Source organism: Carlito syrichta, unplaced genomic scaffold, assembly GCF_000164805.1.
Source record: "Carlito syrichta isolate Samal-C Ts95f unplaced genomic scaffold, Tarsius_syrichta-2.0.1 Scaffold308814, whole genome shotgun sequence".
NCBI classification, from domain to species: Eukaryota; Metazoa; Chordata; class Mammalia; order Primates; family Tarsiidae; genus Carlito; species Carlito syrichta.
The window spans coordinates 71,943-96,188 of record NW_007252910.1 but is presented as its reverse complement, the minus strand read 5'-3'; the positions used below and the strand labels follow the sequence as shown (position 1 = coordinate 96,188).

Here is a 24,246-nt window from a genome sequence, read left to right as displayed (position 1 = left end):
CCTAAATCTGAATTGTACCCCACATCTTTAAAATAAAAATTAAAAAAAAAAACCAAGAATTAGGGGAAAAAAAAGCCCAAATCATCTTTTTAACTATGGTCCACCATAATTCTTTTGGGAATCTTTTCCATTTTTTTTCTGCCCAGGTGCATTTTTTCTCATGTAATTAGAGTTTGTAGTCAGTTTTTTATGTTAGTCTTTCTTTATTTCACATGTTTGGTTAGTAGCAATGCTGAAGCCCAGACCTGTGGGCTGACCGCAGTTGGGAAACTGGAGTTCCTGGTCTGGGGCCAGTAGTAGCAGCAAAATTATTGGAGTACATTGGTCAGAGGGCCTACTGTATGTTTCTCTTGTGCTAGAGTGTAATGCTGTGAGTGTGCTGATTCTAGCTCAGATGCTGGTGACTGTGGGCTTCAGAGTTTTGCAGGAGCAGGAAAATTTGGAGACCTTAACCTAACTCAGGTATTCCTAAACTGGAAGACTTGGCAACACTGTGTCATTTTGGAGGAAGATGACTGAAGAATTTGGGTAGCTGTGACATAGTTCTGGGGTCATGCTGATATTCTTGGGGATCCGTTTCCTGGGCTAGAATGGCCCTGCCCTCTGTTCAGCTGCAGAAAGGTCTGATCCTTTCTGTTGTGACTACTACAATGGACAGACCCTTCCTGAGTTCTTCCGAGGGCAGAGACTCCTCTGACTGCAGACACAGTACTGAGGGTATGATGGTGATTGGGCAGGTGGGTATAAAGGACACAAAATATCAGCAGCCCAGGCCTGGGCCATCCCTGGACACAGTCATGGGAAGTTCACTATGATGTATCTGTGCCCTGGATTGCAGTGGTTGAGACTTGGGGTTTGTGGGAGGAGGAAGAGGAGGAAGAGGAGGAGGAGGAGGAGGAGGAGGAGGAGGAGGAGGAGGGAAACAAGAAAAGAAGAGGGGGCAGGATAGGAATAACATCCCTCAGTGCTAGCATTACTCAGGATGTTAAAATCTACTGGACAGGTCAATATATTTTCTTGAATAATCCATAAGACCAGACAGTATACAGGGAAAATAGCAGTAGTCAAGATTATTTATGTGGTAAGAAAGGAGCCCAGTGCAATTCACTGAAGTGAGAGAGGAATATCTGGTAAGGGAAACAAAGCAGCTTTGGGGAGGTGAGCACAGAGAGAGGAGTCACACACATATGCTGGAGTGTGCATCTTTATTGTGATTTTTTTTTGGAGGAGTACAATCATTGGAGGTTTGTTTGCCTCTAAGAGCCTCCCTGGTCTTGGACTGGGGCCAGGCTTCCGGGAATCCAGGGTCTCTCCAGGGAGAGCTCCGACTTTGGGTCTCTCCTTCATGCTGGCCAGGCTTCTGTGGTTACTTGCCCTTTAAAACTTTGTTAAACCAGGGCACATATGGGGAGATTCATGTGAAGACAGCAGGCGGCTTTGCATCTCCATGATTCCTTGGCCACCCCAGCACACAGAAGGTACACAGAGACTCTCCCTGTGGGTTAGCAAAAGCAAGTCATGAGCACACATTGTCCTTTCCTCCCGACTGCTGCTTCATCCTGGTTCTACCAGCGGCTGCCTGGCCCCAAGATACCCAAGATGCTTCACGTTGGGGCATGAAATTTGGCTCTTCTTTGCTTTACTATTTAGGAGTTAATGGCATTTTTCTTTCTTTGGCATAGACCCACAACTCAAAAGCCTGTTTCCCTCCACCTCTTCCTTTCTTCTGTAGCCTTGTGTGGCAGACTGGTTGAGCAATTTAGAGGCAGGACATGAGTATAGGAAGATGGAACCGAGAAGGAGAATACCAGTTCTCTTAGTCACAGAAACCCATGAAGGCAGACATAGATTTCTGTATAGGCATCACCCACCCTCATTTTTTAGAAACATGATCTCTCTCTCTGTTGCCAAAGCTGGAGTGCAGTGACATGATCATAGCTCACTGCAGCCTTTTATTCTGGGCTCTAGTCATCCTCTCACCTCAGCCTCCCAAGTAGAGAGAACTAAAGGTCTGTGCCACTACTCTTGGCTAATTTAACTTTGTTTTCTTTTGTAGAGGCAGAGTCTCGCTCAGTTGCCCAAACTGGTCTCAAACTTCTGGCCTCAAGTGATTCTCTCACTTCAGCCTCCCAAAGCTCTGGAAATACAGGTACAATCCACTGTGCCCTGGCCCTAGGCAAATTCTTGACCCCCCAAACTCCACCCCCAGAAGGATGCTTTCTCCCTGTGTGGGGAGGAAGTGTAGGTATGTGGTCACCTTGTATGCTGATCTTGTCTTCCTAGGATTGCCCACACAGATTTGGAAGTTATGATCATAAAACAGAAAGTGATCACAGGCCTTGTCATTCATGAGTCTCAGCTTCACCTCTCTCAGAGTATTTGACACTGGCTCGCTCACTCTTGTTTTCCCCAGCCAGCTGCCCGGCACATTTTCCCAGGTGGAACAAAGATAGACCGGGTAGGCAGTGGAATTGTCTCCACAGCATAGGTCAGCCTGGTTTTGGTTCGTAGTTGTGAGGAGAGAGAGGGTCAACGGTCTGCCAGTACCAGGGTGGTAGCTTTGAGTAGTAGAGGCTCCCTCGGGCAGGGATGAGAGTTTCTCCCCAAAGGTATGGTGATGACATGGTTTGGGAGGGTGGATCCCATGGAAATGGGCTGGAATGTAGTGCATGAGAAAAGCACAGACCAGGAGAAGCATTAAGGATGGGAGAATTGAGAAGTGCAAGAAAGAGAATGACACCTTCAGTAACATGATGTCGTTGAGTTTGGTAAAATAACTGTACTTTGGGTGAGCAAGTGTTCTATGACTTCTATCTTCTGCCATGTGGATTCTTTCTTTTTCATGTCATGTGCTCCAAGAGTGACAGTAATATTCCTGTTGAGAGGGAAAAGAAAGGCAAGAAAAGGTGCTGGTCTTCTGAGAAGGGTCCATTCTGAGCAAAGGAACACCAGGCCCTCCTCTTCCCCAGTGCAAGGCCACTTGAGGGGCTCAGATCTTATTTACAACAGAAGATCCCCTCTAGGGATTATAGTTGTTTCAGGAAGGACAGGGCCATGGTAGACATGTGAGGCTGAGAGAGCTTTGATGGCACCAGAACAAGAGGGCAGTGTTGGCCTGTGTGGACCTGGGTGCCCTGTATAATGCCCTGGCCTCTGAGAAGGGAGAGGACAAATGATATGACCCAGTTCCTTCCAATATACATCTGATCACCTAGAGGGGAGTAGGGTAGAAGAATCTCTCTTTAGGCCTCCTCAAAGTTGTGTGTAACTCTGGTTCCTACATCCCTCACACAGGAAGATAACAAGTCAGAAGATTTTTACCTTCCTTTACAATGAGCAGCTGTCACCACAAATTCTCGACTTATGAGAAACCCACCACAGCTAGCAACAAAACCCCAGTTGGTAATGATTTCCAGATGGGCATATAGGGGCGGGAGTGTGGCTTAGACTCAATGCCACTGATAATTTCCTCTGAAACAGACAACCCCAGGTCCCCAAACACAAACTTACAAGCTTTACAACAGAATACTGAGCGAAGAAGATGGGGTCAAAGATGAGGGACTCTGTCTGAGCCTCCTCCTTACCTTTTAGATAGCTCAACCCTTCCATGTATCCTTTTTTGATTTTTCCTACCCAATCTACCCTGTCAGTCCTCACCTTACACTCAGAAAAACATAACCGGTCTTGATTCTGAGTTATAATTTCGTTTAGACGTTTCGTCATGTCCTTATCTTAACCTCCCGAACTCATGAAAAGGGCTGGGTCAGAATTGTGGGTATTTTGAGAAAACAAGTTTAAAGGGAACTTCCAAAGCTGGGTTTCTGATTCTCCACCCAAGCCTTCTTGTCCCTGGGAGGCTGTCATTTACTGTGGGAAAGAGCAGGACTCTTCTAGGTAGAGATCTCCCTGTAAAACTCTGACAAAGGGATCCTATAACCCAATTTTAGGGTCTTCTCTGGCCCAGGTCAACGTGTTGTGAACAGGAACTGAGGACCTAGAAGACAGGAAGTTACGTCCTAGACACTCACCAGCTCCAGCTTCAGGAGGCAGGAGGAAGACCAACAAAAGGAGTAGGGCCTGCATTTCCCCAGCAATGCTGCCCATGGTAATTTCTGTTAATTCCTCACTGGCTCCTGATTTTATAACCCTAGAAGTAGAGGAAAGGGGAGGGCTGCAAACCACAGAAACCCACTAATCATATTTTTGTCTTTCATTTTTCCCTGATTATTTTCATCAGAAATTCTCGTGACTCTACTCTCTGCTCTGCTGGCACTGGAGCTATGGTCAGCTCCCATGAGTCCTGGGATGATGCTTGCATCTTTTTCATTCAAAGTAGCTCTTTAGAAGCAGAATATTAACAAAAATCCGGGCTTGGGGGAGGGAGGTCAAGGTGCTGTGGAAATCTAGAACAGAGATAAAGAAGCTTCTTCTGTAGATGGCAAGAAAGCAAGTATTTTCAGCTTTTAAGGCCAAAAACTTCTATGTGGCAATGATTCAACTCCACCGTTGTAGCATGAAAGTGACCACAGACAATATGTAAACAAATAGGTGTTGCTATGTTGCAGTAAAACTTTATTTACAAAAACAAGTAGGGGAATGATTTGGCCCACAGACTATAGTTTGCCAACCCCTGATCCAGATGCCAGCCCATCTTTCAATTTGAATAATCAGTAGAAGAAAGAATGTGGTGATGAGAGAAGGAAGAAGGGATAATTTATTGAATACTTACAATATGTTTGGCACTGATAGGACTTTACATAGATTTTCTAATTTAATCTTTAGGGTTAGTGTTATTATACATAATTATGAAATTCTCAATGAAAATTCAGAATGTCACACAGCAGCAAGTTCTAAAATTTAACAGGCCAGTTTCTGAAACTCATACTTTGTCTATTTTGTTAGTCTGAATAATAAAGAAGGCAGAATAAAGCATTAGTCCAATGAATAGAGAAAAAAGATAGAATATATAAGGGGGAATATTTGTGTTCTTTAGGGACATTGGTTTGATAATAAGGTGATATCTGCCCCTGTACTTATTTGAAGTGTTTCTCTGGACTCTCATTATATCATGTGACACTGAGGATATTTAAATGGTTCTCAATTAAATAATATGTCAGTAATTACCAGATTTATTTCTGATTTGCAGAGCTTAAAATGTGAACTACTATGCATCTTGTACCCAATGACATGTGGTATATTTCTAGTGTGTGCTTTATCTCATTCACTCTCACGTCAACCATGAGGAGTATTATCATTTTCATTTTATAGATGAAGAAACTGAGGTTCATAGGATTTTATTTACTTGACGCAATTTTTTTCCCTATAAGTATTAGAACCAGGTATCAGACCTATATATGTTTGATTGGAATCACATGATCTCCTTGTTTTCCTGGACTGTAAAAACCAAACCAAAACAAACCAACAACAATAACAACAAATACCTAGAGAGGATTTCATCGCTGATTTTTTCAAATTTATAAGATACAATCTATATAATAAAGGACTTATTTTACATTCCTCAGAGTGGGTCTGCTCCTCTGCTGGATCCCTGAATAACAAAGATATTTGCATTGGATTTGAAATCAGGGAAGCCAAACCTTAGGTTCTGTGAATTGGCCTAGGCTATCTGCTATTGGTTCTCAACTTGGGTTATATTTAAGTTATTGATGAGAGAGAGTTAAGTGAGAAAGAGTATTAATTTTAATTTGTAAATAATTATTTAGGACATGCAGTAGCAAGTCTGTTATTTAAATTATCACTTGTTGATATCCACAGTGAAAGGCAAGACTTTGGGTGACTATATATTTGTGGCCATAGTACACACTAGTAGAAATAAAGAGCATAATGGTGCATTTACCTGCTTCTAAATGCACTAAAGAATTTAGGTAAATACATGATGAGCTTTGGGCATTAATTTCCAAATCTGTGTCCTAAGTAAGCATTCAAAAATCTTTTATGGCTGCCATGAAATAAACTCCTATCTCATATAACTTCGTGTTTGAGATGTCGGAAAAGAAATCAAAGTATAGTTTTGTGAATGACTTTCAAGACACTTTGAATTACCAATTTGTCAGAGTCTCTTATACAAAGTTAAGGTATTAGGTAGGAAGAAATAAGATTTTGAAAATTGGGATGGAAACATATTTGAGCAGATTTGGATGAAACGAGGACATTGAATATCTAAATTCCTCCCATCCTCCTTTGCCAGTAAAAGCAACCCATTTTCTGGTCTGAAGAGGTAAGTCTTCCCTTGCTTGAAGAATCTGAACTGCTGATTCTTTTGTGGTCCTAATACCGATACCTCAACCATCTTTTATTATTTATAGGTGTATAGACTAAAATCCCAGTAGGTCTCAGATTAATTGACCCAGTACACATCAAACCAACTGCAAGATTTTTACTAACTTATTCAACAGAAACACAAATGTGAAGATATCTTAAGAGTGTTAGAGTAGAATGGAAAGGACATAATGTTGGACGATGCTGACTTTGTTAATGGAATGCACTAGTAGAGATTCTAATATCAGTGTGTTAGTGCAAACATATTGACATGGCCCTAATTATTTTCCTGTTTGGTTAGGTTGAAATATGGACCTAAAAGTTGCCCATACTGTATGAAGTTGAGATGCCAGACTTTCTTTGGTATACTGTAGAAAAAGATGTTCAAAGCCTTAGGGAAATCAGAATTTAGGATGAATTTGTTATGTGAGACTGGCTTACTTACCCCCTAAGTATGTTCTAGAGGGAGACAAAGATACTACCTTCACCAAAACTGTGAAAAATACATTAAAGAGGGAGCACTGGCACCTTGAAGGGTTTGTATTGGCCATTTGCTGCAGGTCTGGAATAGCTATGGGAATTATTGCTGTTGAACTGGGCTTCCTGAGTTCCAAGGTAATGATGGGATCCCAGGGTGGGAGAAACCAGGGTGCTGGAGACAAGGTGGGCTTGGTTACTGTGATGAGTACCAGAGTTGAGGCAGAAATAAAAATAATTTGACAAATAGGGTCTTTCACTTTAGCTAATCCATATTTGGTCCCTAGAACTGAAAAAGATAGGTTACTTACTATATGTAGTTGACTGTTACAAGCAGAAGTATTCCATGTCTGGTGAACAGAGTTCTTGAGTATCACAAGGCACCTCAACCAATTTCCAGGCTTGAGCTAGATCGCTGACCCAGAGCACTTTGATTTGAGAGGACCTGGTTCCCCTGAGGAAAGTCCTTGTTACATAGTCAAAAGTGAGTACTATATATCTTCCTTCTTGCCTTCTCTTAAGCAACATGTGATTATCTACCAGAGACTCTGAATTAGAGAAAATAATCTTAAGAAATAATAATTGTTTTTGATGACTGGGTACTGACTATAAACAGACGTTAATTCCTGAAGACACAAAATATCTCTGTGAATCAACAGTCAGATGAGGGGCATATGAAGTTGATCAACAAAGTTTTGACCCATCTCACAGTGGACCTATTGGGTCCTAAATTAACCTTTGGTTATTTCCCCAGTTTCAGAATATAGAGGCAGTATGGCATTATTCAACAACAATCATAATCCCGCAGTTATGTCCTGACTTAGGGAGTGAAGGTTATTAAGATAGAAAAGACCAAGGGGAAGCCACCAGAGCTTCCTCTACCTACCAAAATGGTAAGCCTAGAGCAACATTATATTCATAGAGAGATTCCAAAATTAACGCAACTAACAACTTATTGAGTGATCTAAGAGTGGTGATTCCTACCACATCCCCATTCAGATCACTTATTTGGTCTGTGCAGAAGATAGATGGACCTTGGAGAATTACAGTGGATTAATGTAAATTTAATCAGGTGGTGACTCCAATTGCTGTTGCTCTTCCTGGTTTAGTTTTATTTCTGGAACTACTTAATATATCCCCTGCAGCTATTGATCTGGAAAATGCAGCAATATACCTCCCCTTGTGGCCATATCAACTACTATTGCAAAACACTTGATCACCTCTCCACTTCACAAAACATCACACAAGTCCATTACATTGACGATATTATGTGAATTGGACCTTGGGTGAAGAAGGTGACTGCTCTGGACAGCTTGGTAAGAGGCATGCATGCCGGAGAGTGAGGAATACATGCTACAAAAATTCATGGGTTGTCCTGATCCAAAATAAATCTAAGGCTTCAGTGGTCTGGAACACACTACAATATCCCTTCTTAAGTAGTGAACAAGTTGCTGCATCTGGTTTCTCCCAACACTGAAAAAGAGGTAAGACCCTCATAGAACTTTTTGCATGGCCTATTGATTGAAGAAGAATATATTCACACCTGGTTTACAGATGACTCTTCATGATATGCTGGCATCACTTGAAAGTGGATGGTTGTAGTAATACAACTCCATTCTAAGGTGTCCCCTGGAGGAAAATGGTGCCCAGAAATTCAAGCTGAAAATAAAAAAATGTCTCCACATTCTTAGTAAATGACTGATTGTTCTGTAGCCATGGTAACAAGTAGCAACCTTAATTATTTTTTATTAAAACTTTAATTTTTGAGATAATTGTAGATTTTTGAGATAATTGTAGATTCTTACGACATAAAGATCCCATGTACGTTTCACCCAGCTTCCTCCAGTGTTAACAACCTTCAAAACTGTAACATAATATGTCAACCAGGAAACTGATATTGATATAATCCGCCAATCTTATTCATATTTCACCAATTTTACATGTATAAATTGTGTGTGTGTGTGTGTGTGTGTGTGTGTGTGTGTGGTGTACTTGGTTCTATGCAATATTATCACATATGTAGATTCATATATGCATCCAACAGTCAAGGTATATAGCAGAATCCTCTGTGCTGTCCTTTTATAATCACACCCACTTCTCTCCCACTGTGTTCCTTCACACCATTCTTCATCTCTTGTGACCAGTAATCTGTTCTTTATAATCTTGTCATTTCAAGAATGTTTTATAAATGGAGGTATATTTTTATGTAACTTTTTGCAACCATTTTGTAAATATCTTATGATCTAATTTCTGATTTTAATTGTTTGTATACAGAAATACAGTTTAATTGTATATTGACCTTGTAATGTAAAACCTTGCTAAATTCACGGATTATTTTTAGTGGCTTTTTTGTAGATGTCTGAGGATTTTCTATATAGATGATCATGTTGCTTGTGAATTAGGACAGTTTTACTTTTTTTTTTTCTTCCCAATTTCTTCCTCTTGCTCTATGCGACTTGCTTGGTCCTGCAGTATAATGTTGAATAGAAGTGATGAGAGTGGCATTCTTGCATCATTCCCAAATTTAGGGGGAAAGTATTTAGACTTTCACCATTAAGTATGCTGTTAGGTATAGGATTTGTAGCATCCCTTTATGGTTTTCCATTTTTAGTGTGTTAATATGGCAAATTACACTAATTGACTTTTGAATTTTTTTTTTTTTTGAGTTGGAGTCTCACTCTGTCACCTAGGCTGGAGGGCAGTGGCACGCTCCTGACCACTGCAGCCTCAACCTGCTGGGCTCCGGGGATCCTCCTGCCTCAGCCTTCCAAATAACCAGAACTACAGGTGTGCGCTACCACACCTGGCTAATTTTTTTTTGATTGGTTGTAGAGACAAGGTCTCGCCAAGTTGCCTGGGTCTCGAACCTGTGGGCTCAGGCAGTCCACTTGCCTCAGCCTCCCAAAGTGCTGGGATTACAGGCTGAGCTACTGAGCCTTGCCGGTTTTTGAATGTTTAACTTACAATCCGAGGCTAAGCCTCCCTTATGAGACTTATATTAACTATTTTTCTGTTGTTATATTTGATTTTCTAAAATTTTGTCAAGAATTTTTGCATCTATTATTGTGGTAGGTAGCCTCTAAGTTGGCCCTCTATAATTCCTCCCTCCTGGTACTTAGGATCCTGTGTTATCCTCATCCCTGAATGTGGTCTAGATGTAATGACCCTCTTCTAGTTAATAGGCTATTGTAGAAGTGATAGGATGCCACTTTCAAGATTTGGTTGCAAAAAGTATGTGGTTTCTATCTTTTTTTTTTTTTTTTTGAGTTGGAGTCTCACTCTGTCACCCAGACTGGAGTGCAGTTGCAGCTCCTGACCACCGCAGCCTCGACCTGCTGGGCTCCAGAGATCCTTCCGCCTCAGCCTTCCAAGTAGCTGGAACTACAGGTGCGCGCTACCACGCCCGTCTAATTTTTGATTTATTGTAGAGATGAGGTCTCGCCAAGTTGCCCAGGTGGGTCTCGAACCCACGGGCTCAGGCAATCCTCTCACCTCAGCCTCCCAAAGCACTGGCATTACAGGCTGAGCCACTGAGCCCGGCTTCTATCTTGAGGTCTCTCTATCTCTCTCTCCTTTTCTCCTGCTTTTTCAAACTGGGAGAAGTAAGCTGGCATATTGTGCCTAGCCCTATGGAGAGTTCTACATGGTATGGTGATGAACTAAGGCTCTCAGTTCCACAGCTTATGAAGAACTGAGACTCCAGACTGTGTAGAACGGAAACTTGTCAACAATCACACCAATGATCTTTACCTTTAGCCAACTGAGAATCTCACTCTTTATAAGAAAGTTGACCATCTATAGTATGTCCATCAAAAGACTTCTAGAGTGTGAGAGGCCCTGGAACTACTGGAGAAAGGAGGGACCAGATGAGGAGTCTTGAGAAGAGAATACTTGGTGAATGACTTTCAATTTCACAAGGAATGTCATGTGGGAGAGGGAGCAGTTTTATTCTGACAGGCTCAAAAGACAGAACCAGGGATAGAAAGTATGGGGAAATGGTTTTTACTCTACATGAGGACAAATTAATGATCAACTGCTTCATTATTGATAGGTTTCTTGAGTACAATAAATTAGCCAGTAATGATCGAGTTTAAGAAGAATTTTGATGAACTCTGAGTTCTTTAGAGATGAAGAATGCATGGGGATAGGGAGAAGGCAATGAGGCATGACCTTGAAGGTTCTATCTGTGTTGGAGTTTACCATGATTGTATATCTTCTTTAGACATTAAGGGATGCAGTGAGCATTCCCTTTCTAAAAATCTTGGGTTGTGTTTGTATAATCCATTTTGAGACAAGCTGAATGCCATATACTTATGCTTGTTCCATGCATAAAGAGGGCTTTTAAAAATGAGATTGTATATTTCCAAAGACAGGGACTGGGTAATTTATTTCTTCTGTACTTTAGCTGAAGTCCAATTGTAGTCCTCTTATATTTAGCTTTACTTGAAAAGTTTTATTTTGCTTCTGATCTTTATTGTAGTTTAGTATTTAGTTAAAGGACATCTGTCTCTCTCTTTTATGCTTGAGGATATTATTTCTCTCTTAAATTGTGCTGGTGCTGGAATGTGTCAGTGAACAAAGTAACTGACAAAGGTTGAGGAGAGATGGACTCCTATGTCTTGAGAAAGAACTCCCTCTGGGGTGAGAGGTGGTAGGGAGAGCTCTTTGTTTAGCTTTCTTGCTTCTGTGGAGACTCATTGTAGACCTGAAAATAGTTGGTTTTGTTTTGTTCCCTGCTCTCTGTCTCACTTCCTTTTACAAGTCTTAGTTTATTCAGTATTCTTGCTAGGCAGTCCTCAAGTTGCCCTTTCCCATGGGTTTAGATAAAGTCACTTAAATCTGGAATGATTCTCTTGTAAACCTTGTGATGCTGCCAGTTCCACTATCAGCCCTCAGCATCAGCCAGGCAGGAACGGATCTTAGCATCTTAGAATCAGATCTGTCAATGGCAATCTTCTCATACCCAATAGGCTTTGGAGGAGGCCTGTAATGGCACAAACTGTCCTTTTCACATGCCTACATGAAAGCTAGTTTGATGTGTGGTTGCTTCTAGGAATGAAGTTAGCCAGCTGCTGATCAGTGTGGCAGAAGTCATAGGGCCCAGCCTCAATATATTTGTTATGCTCTTTCCATCTGTGTTTCCAATTAGAGTGAACCCTTTATTAAGGGTTCTGTTCGGGACTCTTCATTTAGCTGTCCAGGATTTGAAATAGATGTTCTCTCAGATAACAATTCTTTCTTTAGTCTCTCTTTGCATTTTCTTATCTCTTAACACAACCATCCAGGAAAAAATTTTGTCAGATGCTATGCATGATTGATATAATTCTGAACATATGACTGTAGTGGAGGGATTTAAGCACTAAGATCTCTTGTGATGGATTAATCTTTTAGAGCTTATAAGGGACATGTCATAAGAAGAAGATAGCCATGCTTGCCCAGGACAAATATGTCTGAGTTAAGGGCAAAGATTGCATTGTCAAGACTTGGGAAAGGGTATATTTCTTTCTTACAGAGACCTTATTCACACTAGGAATTTGGGAGCTAGGTGAATTAGCACATGGTTAAGAACTCTGGAATCAACTGCATTGGAATCCTGGTAGCTGCTCTTTTACTAGCTTTGTGACTTTGGGCAAGTTTCTTTATCTATTTTTGCTCCCCCACTCCTATCTGTAAAATAAGCATAATAATGGTAAGGATTAAATAAGATATTTTTGGGGAGGTAAATCATCAGGCATGGTAAGTGCTCAAAGTGTTATTCTTATTGCTAGCATCATTAGCCCACAAGGTCACTAACCACTTCCAAGAGTTTGTGAAGCAGAATTGTCAATAAATAAAGAGCATCTCTTAGCACTTGAAAGTCTTCCATCTTCCCCAGTCCTATTATAGTATCTGAGAAATTCTGGGACACTCCACTCTGTTCCTAGCCCCTCTCTGAGGAATGGTTGTTCTGTACCCTGCAATTTTCCAGGCATGTGAGCATGTGAGAATGATTATCTACTTTCTGTGTTATGCTCAGGGAGTCGAGAGCTGGAGCTATTAGTTAACCCTCATTTTTTATTATGGCACGCACATGCCATTATTTCTGTATATTCTTCCAACAGCTTTAACTCCCTTTAATTTTATGGCTTCTAAAAAAATACTTTTTTTTCCTGTGTTTTTATTTCTCGATTCAAGGGATACATGTACAGGTTTGTTACATGGATGTATTGTGTGATGGTGAGGTTTGGGCTTTTGTTAAGCCCATCACCCAAATGGTGAGCATGGTACCCAATGGATAGCTTTTCAACCCCTACCCCTTCCCTTCTTCCTCTCTTTAAGCATTTCCACAGTTTTTAAAAGAAATCTTTATGTCTGTGTGATCTATAAGAGATCACAGTCCTCACACTTAGAACTACAGCACAAATAGCGTGCTTCATGGGGAGATGCTTGACGCTGATAAGAATCTCTTGAGTCTATGCTGGGGAAAGCAGCAACAGCTTCATGTGAGCTGAGATATCAAGATATCAAATTAGATCCCATCATTGAACAATTTGAGATGGGGCTTTCTGGGCAGAAGTAGTGACCCATGCAAAGAAGACAAGAGTAAGGATGAACCATAAGTCATTCGGTATAAAGTTACCAGAAAAAGGACAAGAATGGTGGAAGATGAGGTCAGAGAGGAGCTGGCTTAGGAAGGGCTTGTCTGCCATCGAAGTGTGGAACTTGTCCTCTGGGTCAGTGGTAAAAACCTAAAACATAAAATGTATCATCTTAACCATGTTTAAATCTACAGTACAGTAGCGTTAACTATATGCGCCCTGCTATGCAGCAGATCTTTAGAACTGCACAACGTTTTGCAGTTTCATCTGCAAAACAGAAATTCTATACCCATTGAAAAACTCCACCTTTCCATCTCCCTCCAGCCATTGGCAACCACCATTCTACTTTCTGTTTCTAATATTTGATAATTTAGATACCTCATGTGGAATCAGGCAGCTTTTTTGTATGTGTGTGTATATGTGTGTGGGATTGGCTTATTTCACCCAGCACAATGTTCTCAGGATTTATCTATGTTATCGCATATGACAGGACTTATTTTTTAAGGATGAATAATATTCCATTGTATGTATATACCACATGTGTTTTATTCATTCATCTATCAATGGGCATTTAGATTCTTTCCATGTCTTGGCGTGTTTTTTGTTTTTTAATTGTGAAATGTATCTCTTGTACAGAAAGGACTTATGGTTTACACATACAGTTTAATGAATCGTTATAGAGCAGAAGCTTGTATAACCATAACCCAGGTTTGGAAATAGAACAGAATCAACACTCAGAAGCCCTGTGTGCTTCCTGACCACAACTCTATACTCCCACTAGAGGTAACCACTTGCCTGACTTCTGTAATAATTCTCTTACTTTTCTGAATCTGCTTGGTTCCTGAATTTGGATAAAAGAAATAGTTATATTTTTACCACTTATATATGTACCACTAGAAAATATGATTCAGCTTAGTTTATTTTGAACTTTATATAAATGGGATAATATATGCATATATTCTTTCATAACTTCCTTCTTTCATTTAGTATTATGTGTGTAGTATCTATCCATATTGTTTTGTGTGGGTCATTGTTTCTATTGTGTGAATATACCACATTTTTTTTTTGAGTCAGGGTCTCACTCTGTTGTCCAGGTTGAAGTGCAATGGCATGATCACGATGATTATGATTCACAGCAGCCTTAACCTCCTAGGCTCAGGCAGTCCTTCCACTTCAGAATCCCAAGTAGCTGAGACTACAGGCACACTTCACTAAGCCTGGCTAATATTTTTATTTTTTGTAGAGACAAGGTTTTGCTATGTTGCCTAGGTTGTAAAATCCTGGGCTCAAGCAGTCAACCTGTCTTGGCCTCCCAATGTGCTGGCATTACAGGTGTGAGCCACTGTACCTGGCCAATATACCATACTTTTCCTTTCCATTTTACAGATGATGGATGGCTGTTTTCTATCCAGTTTTTCTTAATATGTATAATGCTAGTACAAGTATTGTTGAAGTCATATCCTGATACACATTTGCATGAGTCTTTAGGGTCTGTTAACCAGGAATATAATCACTGGGACAAAGCATATGCATATCTCCAACATTAATAGAAAATATCAAAAATTAAAAAAAATTATTGCACCAATTTTTGCTCTCACCAGCAGCTTATGAGACTTTTCTTTGTCTCATATCTGTACAAACGCATGGTATTTTCAGTCATCTTAAAATGAAATTTTTATTAAAGAATGATGCAAATATATCAAAGTGTACTCCTAATATATTGACATGAAGTGACACATCCATGGAACTACAAGCTAGATCAGACAATAGACTACTGCCGGCACTTTTTTCTTTTTTGAGTTGGAGTCTTACTCTGTTACCCAGGTTGGAGTGCAGTGGCATGCTCATGGCCACCGCAGCCTCAACCTGCTGGGATCAGGTGATCATTCTGCCTCATCTTCCCAAGTAGCTGGAACTGCAGGTGTGTGCCACCATGCCCAGCTAATTTTTTGATTTATTGTAGAGATGATGTCTTACCAAAGAACAAAGAACTGAGTACCACATGTTCTCACTCATATGCAGACCCTGAACAATTATCATAATACTATAAGAAAGGGATTGACAGTAGTGGAAAAACTGCAGGGAGTGGGGAGGCACACTTCATCAATAAGGGTACCTGATTGCAAACCAGGTGAAATGGGACCAAAGGGAGACCCAAACTTTACCTGTATGATAAACCTAACATTACCACTTGTATACCTAATCCTGAATTGAACTCCATATCTTTAAAAAGTAAAAAAAAATTTTTACATACATATTGCCCAATTTTATATTCTATTTTTCTGTGTTTAAGATTCTGTTCATTTAAAAAACTGCATTGTCTGCATTTTGCTTACTGATTTGTAGTTCTTTATATAAACTAAATATTAGTCTTTTGTCAAATATATTCATTGCAAATGTTTGCTTCCATTTTGTGGCTTGGCTTTTAATGAACAAAAATTCTTAATTTTAAGATCAATTCGCTTGTACATGTAGATTTTGTGCATGTATGAGAATGACTGAGAACACTCTTATAAGTGCTCCATGTAGAGGCACTCCAGATCTGAAAGTAAGAGATGCATGGTACAGTGGATACAAAGATGCTATCCACTTGGACTTGTGTAGAGCTGATTGCTATGCTCATAGCTGATTTCTGTGGCTATACTGGAGTAAAAATCGTGGACTAAGAGAATGTGAGACAGTATACAAGAGGTGTCCAATTTCATCTGCCTGTTCTATTGATAGAGGCACCTGTTGTAAAATAGAGGTGTGTCAAAATGTCCCACTATGATTGTGGAGTTGTCTGTCCTTTCAGTTTTGTTGATTTTTGCTTTATATAATGTGAAATTATATAATTAGGTGCATAAGGTTTATGATTATTATGCCTTCTCAGTGATCTGATCTTTTAGCATGATTAAATGTGTTTTAAAATTTCTAGTAATAATTCTTTTTTTAAAGTTTGCTTTTTATAGTTATACCAGGTTTACTTTTTTTCTAGTGTTTGTTAACCATCTATTTTTTTCAACTTTTTACTTTCAATCTTTCTGTTTCATTTTTAAGGAATATTCCCTGTAAGCAGTGTGTAGTTGTTTTTAAATCCAATATGATACTTTTGTCTTTTAATTAGGCTAATTCTTGGGTGCATTTTAGGTAGCCATTGATATAGTTGACGTTAAATCTACAGGCTACCAGTCATCAAAGAAATGCAAATTAAAACCACACTGAGATATCACCTAACTCCAGTCAGGATGGCCATCATCAATAACTCAAAAAACAATAGATGTTGGAGAGGATGTGATGAAAAGGGAACACTTCTACACTATTGGTGGGAGTGTAAACTAGTACAGCCTCTGTGGAAATCAGTGTGGAGATTCCCAAAAGCTTTAAAAATCAACCTTCTATATGACCCCGCAATCCCCCTACTGGGAATATACCTGGAAGAACTCAAACCACTCTATGAAAAAGATGTCTGCAAGTGCATGTTTATTGCAGTATTATTCACAATAACAAAAACATGAATCCAACTGTGCTGCCCATCAAAAGAGGGCTGGATAAAAAATGTGGTACATATACATGACAGATTATTATGCGGTCATAAAAACCGTAAAGAAAGACAATATTATGAACTTTGTAGCAACTTGAATGGACTTAGAGGCTATTATACTGAGTGATCTATCACAAAGAACCGAGTATCACATGTTCTCACTCATAAGTGGACCCTGAACAACTATCTTAATACTATAAGAAAGGAATTGGTAGTAGTGGGAAACTGCCAGGGGAGGGAGAGGCACATCTCATCAAGGGTACCTGCATAATGAACATTTGTATATCTAACCCTGAATTGTATTTAAAATAAAAAATTTTAATTAAAAAATCTATAACCTACTACTTGTTTTTTATTTCACCAGTTATATGTTTTTTTCTTCTTTTGAATCAATTAAAAAAATTTTCCATTTGCTTTCTCTTTCAGCTTGCTAGTTACACACCATTGTTCTATTCTTTTCATGATTACCTTGGAGATAAAAAATAAAGTCTTGATTTATTAAATATAGTATAAGTTAGTACTTTTATTACTTCCAGGCTACTTCAAATAAATTAGAAGAAATTAATTCCATTCTTTTCCTTTCATCTTTTGTGTTACTATTGCCATATATTTAAAACCCTACAAGGCATTATTGTTATTGCCTTATGTAGACAATATTGATTTGTATTTACTCATTTTTATCATTTTCTTACATTTGATTCATTCTTGCACTTGAGTGCTTTAAAATATTTTATTTGAATAAGTTTATATAAATTTTTTCATATGAATCTTATAATAAAGAATTCTGTATGATTTTTGTTTGTTGGAAATATCTTTATTTTACTATCAATATTAAAGAATAGCTTCTTTAGGTATAGAATATTAGGTTGGAAATTGTTGTTTTAAAAAATACATTATATATATATTTTCAACACTTTAAAGATTGTATTATATTGTATTATGGCTTCCATTGTTTTCTATATTAAGAAACCAGGTGTAGCCAGGCATGGTGGCTCATGTCTACAATCTCAGCTCTTTGGGAGGCACAGGTGAGAGGATTGCCTGAGCCCACAGGTTTGAGATAAGCCTGGGCAACATGGCAAGACCTCGTCTCTACAATAAATCAAAAAATTTGCCACACCTGTGGTTCCAGCTACTTGGAAGACTGAGGCAGAAGGATCACCTGAGTACAGCTGGTTGAGGCTGTGGCGGACAAGAGATGCCTCTGCACTCCAGTCTGGGTGACAGAGTGAGACTCTGACTCATAAAAAAAGAAACCAAGCCGGGCTCGGTGGCTCAGCCTGTAATCCTGCACTTTGGGAGGCTGAGGTGAGTGGATTGCTTGAGCTTGTGGGTTCAAGACCCGCCTGGGCAACTTGGCGAGACCTCATCTCTACAATAAATCAAAAGAGTTAGCCAGGTGTGGTAGCATGAGCCTCTAGTTCCAGCTACTTGGAAGGCTGAGGCGGAAGGATCACCGGAGCCCAGCAGGTCGAGGCTGTGGTGGCAGGGAGCGGCCACTGCACTCCAGTCTGGGTGACAGAGTGAGACTCCAACTCTAAAAAAAAAAAAAAAGAAAGAAATCAGGTGTCAGTCTTGTTGCTCCTTTGAAGGCAATGATTCCTTTTTTATCTTACTACTTAAAAGATTTTTATTTTACTAATTTTACTGTAATAAAAGGCAAGATGTGTTTTTCATTTAAAAAAAATTTTCTGCTTTTTAAAATCTGTAGCTTCGTGTATTTTATCAGTTTTAAAACTGTTGGTCCTTAGGCCTTCAAATACTGCTTCTTCTTTATATTTTGTTTTCCCTTTCAACACTCTAACTTCATTTTATGTTAGAACTTCTCACTATTTTTTATGTGACTTTCCCACTCTTTTTGTATTTTATATCTTTTTTCTTTTCATTATTTAAAGTGTGTCTAGAAGCCCTACTCAGCAATAGGTTAGGAGAATGAAATCCTAGTGGGTGCTTAGAAGACAAAAGGACTACAAATATGACTGCTTTATTGGTAACCAAATATTCAATTCATCCTTCTTTTCATTTACACAATACACTAACCACTTCTTCAATGTAACTTCATAGCCTCATCCATTCACAGTATCAAGCTCAAAGTCCAGTTTCTCTGTGTGATGTTTGGTAGTCACTGTATCAGGAAGTAACTTGCAATATTTCCTACAATACATTTGGGTGTAGGTCTTCTTAATCTAAAACCCTGTAAAATAAAAATGAAGGCTATTTGTCTTCTACATGTTTAACATACAGTGATGGAACACGAACAGGATAACCACAACTACACTCCCATTCAGAAAGAGGAAAGATTACATATAGTAATCATTGGTCCATAGCAATTCTGAAGTCCCATTGGACAGATGTTACGAGGATGAGTTAATTAGCTCCTGCATCTTTATCCAGAGAAGGGTTTCCCAATCCACTGTTCTATCAGATCAGGTTCAGAGAACTTAACCTAGCCTGCAAAAGACTTCACTAAGTGAATCCAGCCCCCTTCTCTAGCTTCATCTTCAGACCCTTCCCTTTAAGTCTCTCAGCACTGGCTCATCTTCCTCTATCACATCATGATCTTTATCACTTTTGCGTCAAGTCTTGTACTTTTCCCCCTGTCTGGAAGGGCTCTTTCCTCCCCAGCTTTTCGGAAAGCTCTTCTTCATTCTGAAAAATTCAACTCAAATATAACTTTTTCCTGACATTCATCTTTCTATCTTCTTCCTTCACTAAGTCAGAGTAAGTTGCTTTTTTGGTTATGTTCTAATAGCATTTGAATCATTCTTGCACTTACAATCACATATATGATATATTTTATTGTATTAATTTATAGATAGCTTTCTGTATATCTACTGCTTCTATAATAATTTGAATTCTCAGAACCTATCAGAGTACTTGGACTTACTTTACTCCAAGTGAGTCCCAGGATTTCCCCAAATTCAGGAAGAAGCCTGGAGAAAGTGGTCAGTCCCACCCTGAAATGTGTAAAATTCAAATTATATGGCTATTCAGGATTTCCCCAAGCCCCATGCTTGACTGAGGGTTGGATGTCACTGATGAGTATGTACTTATAGAATCTGCCTCTGATCATACATTGTAGGACCCTTCAACAATCTTTTCATGAGTTGGACTAGATTGTGTGAGGTTGAGAAATGAAGAACAGAAGTAAGAAAATAATTCTTGAAGTGTTTAGGATATTAATTATTAAAATGGCCAATGAGGTATGTTAACTGCATTTTACCAAGCTCAGGATATGGGAAGAATTTGAAATAGCATAAAGATGGGGAATATAGAGGAAGGCAGTAGAGATATGACAAGAATTTAATAACCAGGACCCAATTCTCTAATTCTCCAAAAGAGTGTCCATAATCTTCTGGCTAATGAGAACAGTGGTAATAGAAACAATATAGACAGGGCTCTTGAGCAGAACAGGACCCAGGAAACTGAGAGGTTTTTGAAGACCCCCCCAGTCAGAGTTGGGAAGTTATGATGGGGCAACTTAACCACTTAACAACTCCTTTTCTTTTTTGCCCTTTGGCCCCTCCCACAAGCAAATGAAATGCCCCTTAAACATGTTCCTTTAAGTAAAGTAGCCAGTGGGAGTGGGAGTGTGAAGTCTGGACTTTTAAAGTGCAGGTTTGGGGAATTGTTAGTCTTGGTGGGTCTTGGGGAAATCCTGATTAGCCATATAATTTGAATTTAACACATTTCAGAGTGGGAGTGACCACTTTCTCCAGGCTTCTTCTTGAATTTGGGAGAATCCTGGGACTCACTTGGAGTAAAGTAAAAACCAATAGGGGTGTTGGTTGCTTCAAGTTTATCACACGTTGTGAGCCTCACCAAGGTCATGGAAAGTTCTTCTTTGGATGGAAGTACCCTTTTCTTTATCCTCTCAATCAGCTGTTTCAGAAATTTGATAAAAGAAGTCACACTTTTCTACAAGTGAAAGATAAAAAAGTCTCACAATTAAGAGTGACACCCCAGACCCGAGACTTCTTTCTACTCTTTCTTTAGCACTCACTGCCTGAGGAGAATGGTGATTGTTTGGCAAAACTGGCCTCTCAACTTCATTCTTTAGTTTGACCCTCATTGTACCTACCACCAGGGCACAGAATGGACCTTTCTCCTAATGATTGTTTTTACTATGTTGCCTGTCATGTTATCTCAGCACTAGCTACAAAGCATTTAGGAGAACCTTGTCCTAAAACTCCAGTCATGGGTGCTGAGGAGAGTTTCCAGGGGAGAGGGTCTTGAGTAGAGTATGGACAGTAGTTCCTAATTGCACTGGGAATGCTGGGCACCAGGGCTGAGCTGAACTTACTTGGATGAAACAATGTGTCTAGAGCTCTAGAAAGATCCTTTCCCCCGAGATGTCCAGGAGACTTCTTGGCAGGTCTGGCCTCTTGGACTTCTCTAGGGTATCCTTGTGCTGAGGAAAATAAGAGAGAGACCTGGAGGGTTTTGTGTTGGAGACAATGCCTTGAGGTGCTCATGACTCTCCCAAGGTCCCTAAAGTTCTTCTCTCACCCCAGTTATGGGTCTCTGGTTAGGGATAATGATGGTGGAGAGAAGATACTCTGGATTGACCTAAGGTAGGAGGCGGGGATATTTTTGGTAGGTGGTTCGAATGCTGTGGGTTCCTCTGGAAAGAATGCTTGTGTTATACCTGTTTATTTTAAAATCATTAAAAATTCAAACATTTCTGTTACCACACTGACCTCATTGTGTCCACACAAACTAATAAAAATTTTTTTTAGTAAAAACGTTAGCTGTATTCCATCCCTCCCATTTTATACATTCATAAACTTCATCTTCACTCATGTTATGTGTCCATTGTTGTTTTGTTGTGACCAACTCATGAGTTTTTAGAACCCAAATGATAGAGCAGCTTCTCTGTGAAATATTTTTCTCTTGTGGCAGAGTGAAAAAAATAGGCAAGACATGTGGTGGCTCATGGAGCTTCTGTGCAGAAATGAAATATATCATTATGTTCACATAGTAATGGCTAAAATGAGTAACATATCTCTTGGCATCACTGGAGGTAGATGTACAATCTTCTTCTAAGAAGGGGATCCCGTGGAGAGGAGTGGCACATATTTTGAAAAATAATGCAGACTACTAAAGTCATCTGATTTTTTTTGTGGATTTATAAGACAAGTCATGATTTTTAGATTATGACCTTTTATTCATCAGTTTTGCTGAGCTTTCTTATATGTAGAATGGTGCCTAAATACAGCAGTTATTTCTACTCAAAACAGCAATTGGTGTTTTCCTTTCCAGTTTCCAAATCATTTATTTTTATTATTGCATTAGTTAGGACATCCAGTGCAGTATCAAATAGTAGGAATAACAATAATTATTATTCTATGTTCCTGAGTGCACATGCTTTAAAATATCATCATTATGTAAGATATAATGGGTTAAATTTTTGTAGATATCCTTGAAATGATTTAGAAAGTTTCCTTTTACTTTTGTTTTCTAAAAAACTTTTAAAAGCTAATCACCCACTGCTGGATATATAGAAATCATCATGCTACAGTGTGGTTGTCAGTCAGGTTTCCCTAGTTTGTGCTGTGGGGAAGAAACAACTCACAAGTTATAGCACTTTCAACTACAAAATATTTATTTCTTGCCTCTATTACATGTTGGCTGCAAATCTTCTGTGGCTATATTCTAGCTGGGTTTCTGCTCCATGACTTCCTAATTATGAGATCTAGGCTTGAGGACTAGCTATGGTCTGGCAGAGGGAAAAAGATAATGTTTGAACCATGGTATGGCTTTTAAAGTTTCTGTTTAAACATAGCATAAGTCATTCTGCCCACATTTCATTGACCAAAGTAAGTCATTTGGCCAAGCCCAAAGTCAATAGAGGTAGGAAGTACACCCTTTATAGGGAGACATAGTAGTACAGCAATGAACGAGGATATAAAATCCTCTCACTGTAATCCCGTGCCTTGGGAGGCTGAGGTGAGTGGATTGCCTGAGCCTTGGGTTCGAGACCCGCCTGGGCAACTTGGTGAGACCTCATCTCTACAATAAATTAAAAAAAAATTAGCCAGGTGTGGTAGTGCGCGCCTGTAGTTCCAGCTACTTGTAAGGCTGAGGCGGAAGGATCGCCAGAGCCCAGCAGGTCGAGGCTGCGGTGGCTGGGAGCGGCCACTGAACTCCAGTCTGAATGACAGAGTGAGACTCCAACTCAAAAAAAAAAAAACAAAACCAAATAATTTGGAATTATAATATCATCAGTATAGTGGTGAATTACATTAGTAGTTTTTACAAAATTACTGTACTTTTCTTGCATTCCTTGGGTTAATCTCCCGCCTACAGAAGAGGAGAAAACAATCTAATCAGGAGGTTGCTAACACCAGAACACTGTATTAAACATCTTTTACAGAATAGATGGGTGCTCTGGTGTTTTAAAAATGATAAAAGCAAAACTTGGCAAGCAAACCTTTGGCTGATCTCTAAGTCTGATACTGTTGAAGACTTTTGGGTTCTGTACAACCTTATTCAGTTGTCCAGTAATTTAATGCCTGGCTGTGATCACTCACTTTTCAAGGTGGGTATTGAGACTATGTGGGAAGATGAGAAAAACAAAGTGGAGGACCATGGCTAATTACACTGAACACAGCAGAGATGAAGTAATCTTGATTGCTTTTGGCTAGAGATACTGCTGTGCCTTACTGGAGAATCTTTTGATGACTAAAGTGATGATGTATGTGGAGCTGTTGTTAATGTTAGAGTTAAAGGTGATAAAATAGCAATATGAACTACTGAATGTGAAAACAGAAGCTATTACACACATAGGGAGGATATACAAGGAAAGGTTGGGACTTCCTACAAAGGTAGCGATTAGTTATCAGTCCCATGCAGACACAGCTACGAAGAGCGACTTTACCACTAAAAATAGGTTTGTTGTTTAAGAAGACGCCTTCTGACTATTCTCATAGGAGACTGCATGAAGCAATTGAGATTTGGGAGCTGAGCCAAAACCTCTTCAAAAGCAGTGGACTGCATTTAAATTTGATTTCCATCTAAATGTTGCTAAGATGTAAGAGAAGCCACTCGCCTTTGTCTTGTACTTCTGTGTTCATATATATATTTTGACTAGAGTGTCCACTATCCCAATCAAAGGATTACAGTACACATCATCCCCAGAATCCATAAATGTGTTCCTGACCCACTCTGTAATAGCTTAGTAGAATTACCATTACACATACATTTTACCCAACCACAATATTCAAAAACAGCTTGCGTTTCTATACCTTACAGGAAAAGGAAAAACTTCTTTTATGTTCCATTGTATGCAGGAGCATATTTTGCTGGTTTGAAAGAGTATGATGCATACAGATTTCTAGAATTTTTCTTTGTTTCTTTTTACAGCATTATCTTTGCTGTACTCTTGAT

General features: G+C 39.4%; 1 pseudogene; it reads left to right on the top strand.

Annotated features, from left to right (window-relative positions):
* The first annotated feature begins 590 nt into the window (after nucleotides 1-590).
* LOC103268299 lies at nucleotides 591-23,762 on the top strand (annotated as a pseudogene).
* The last annotated feature ends 484 nt before the right edge of the window (nucleotides 23,763-24,246 follow it).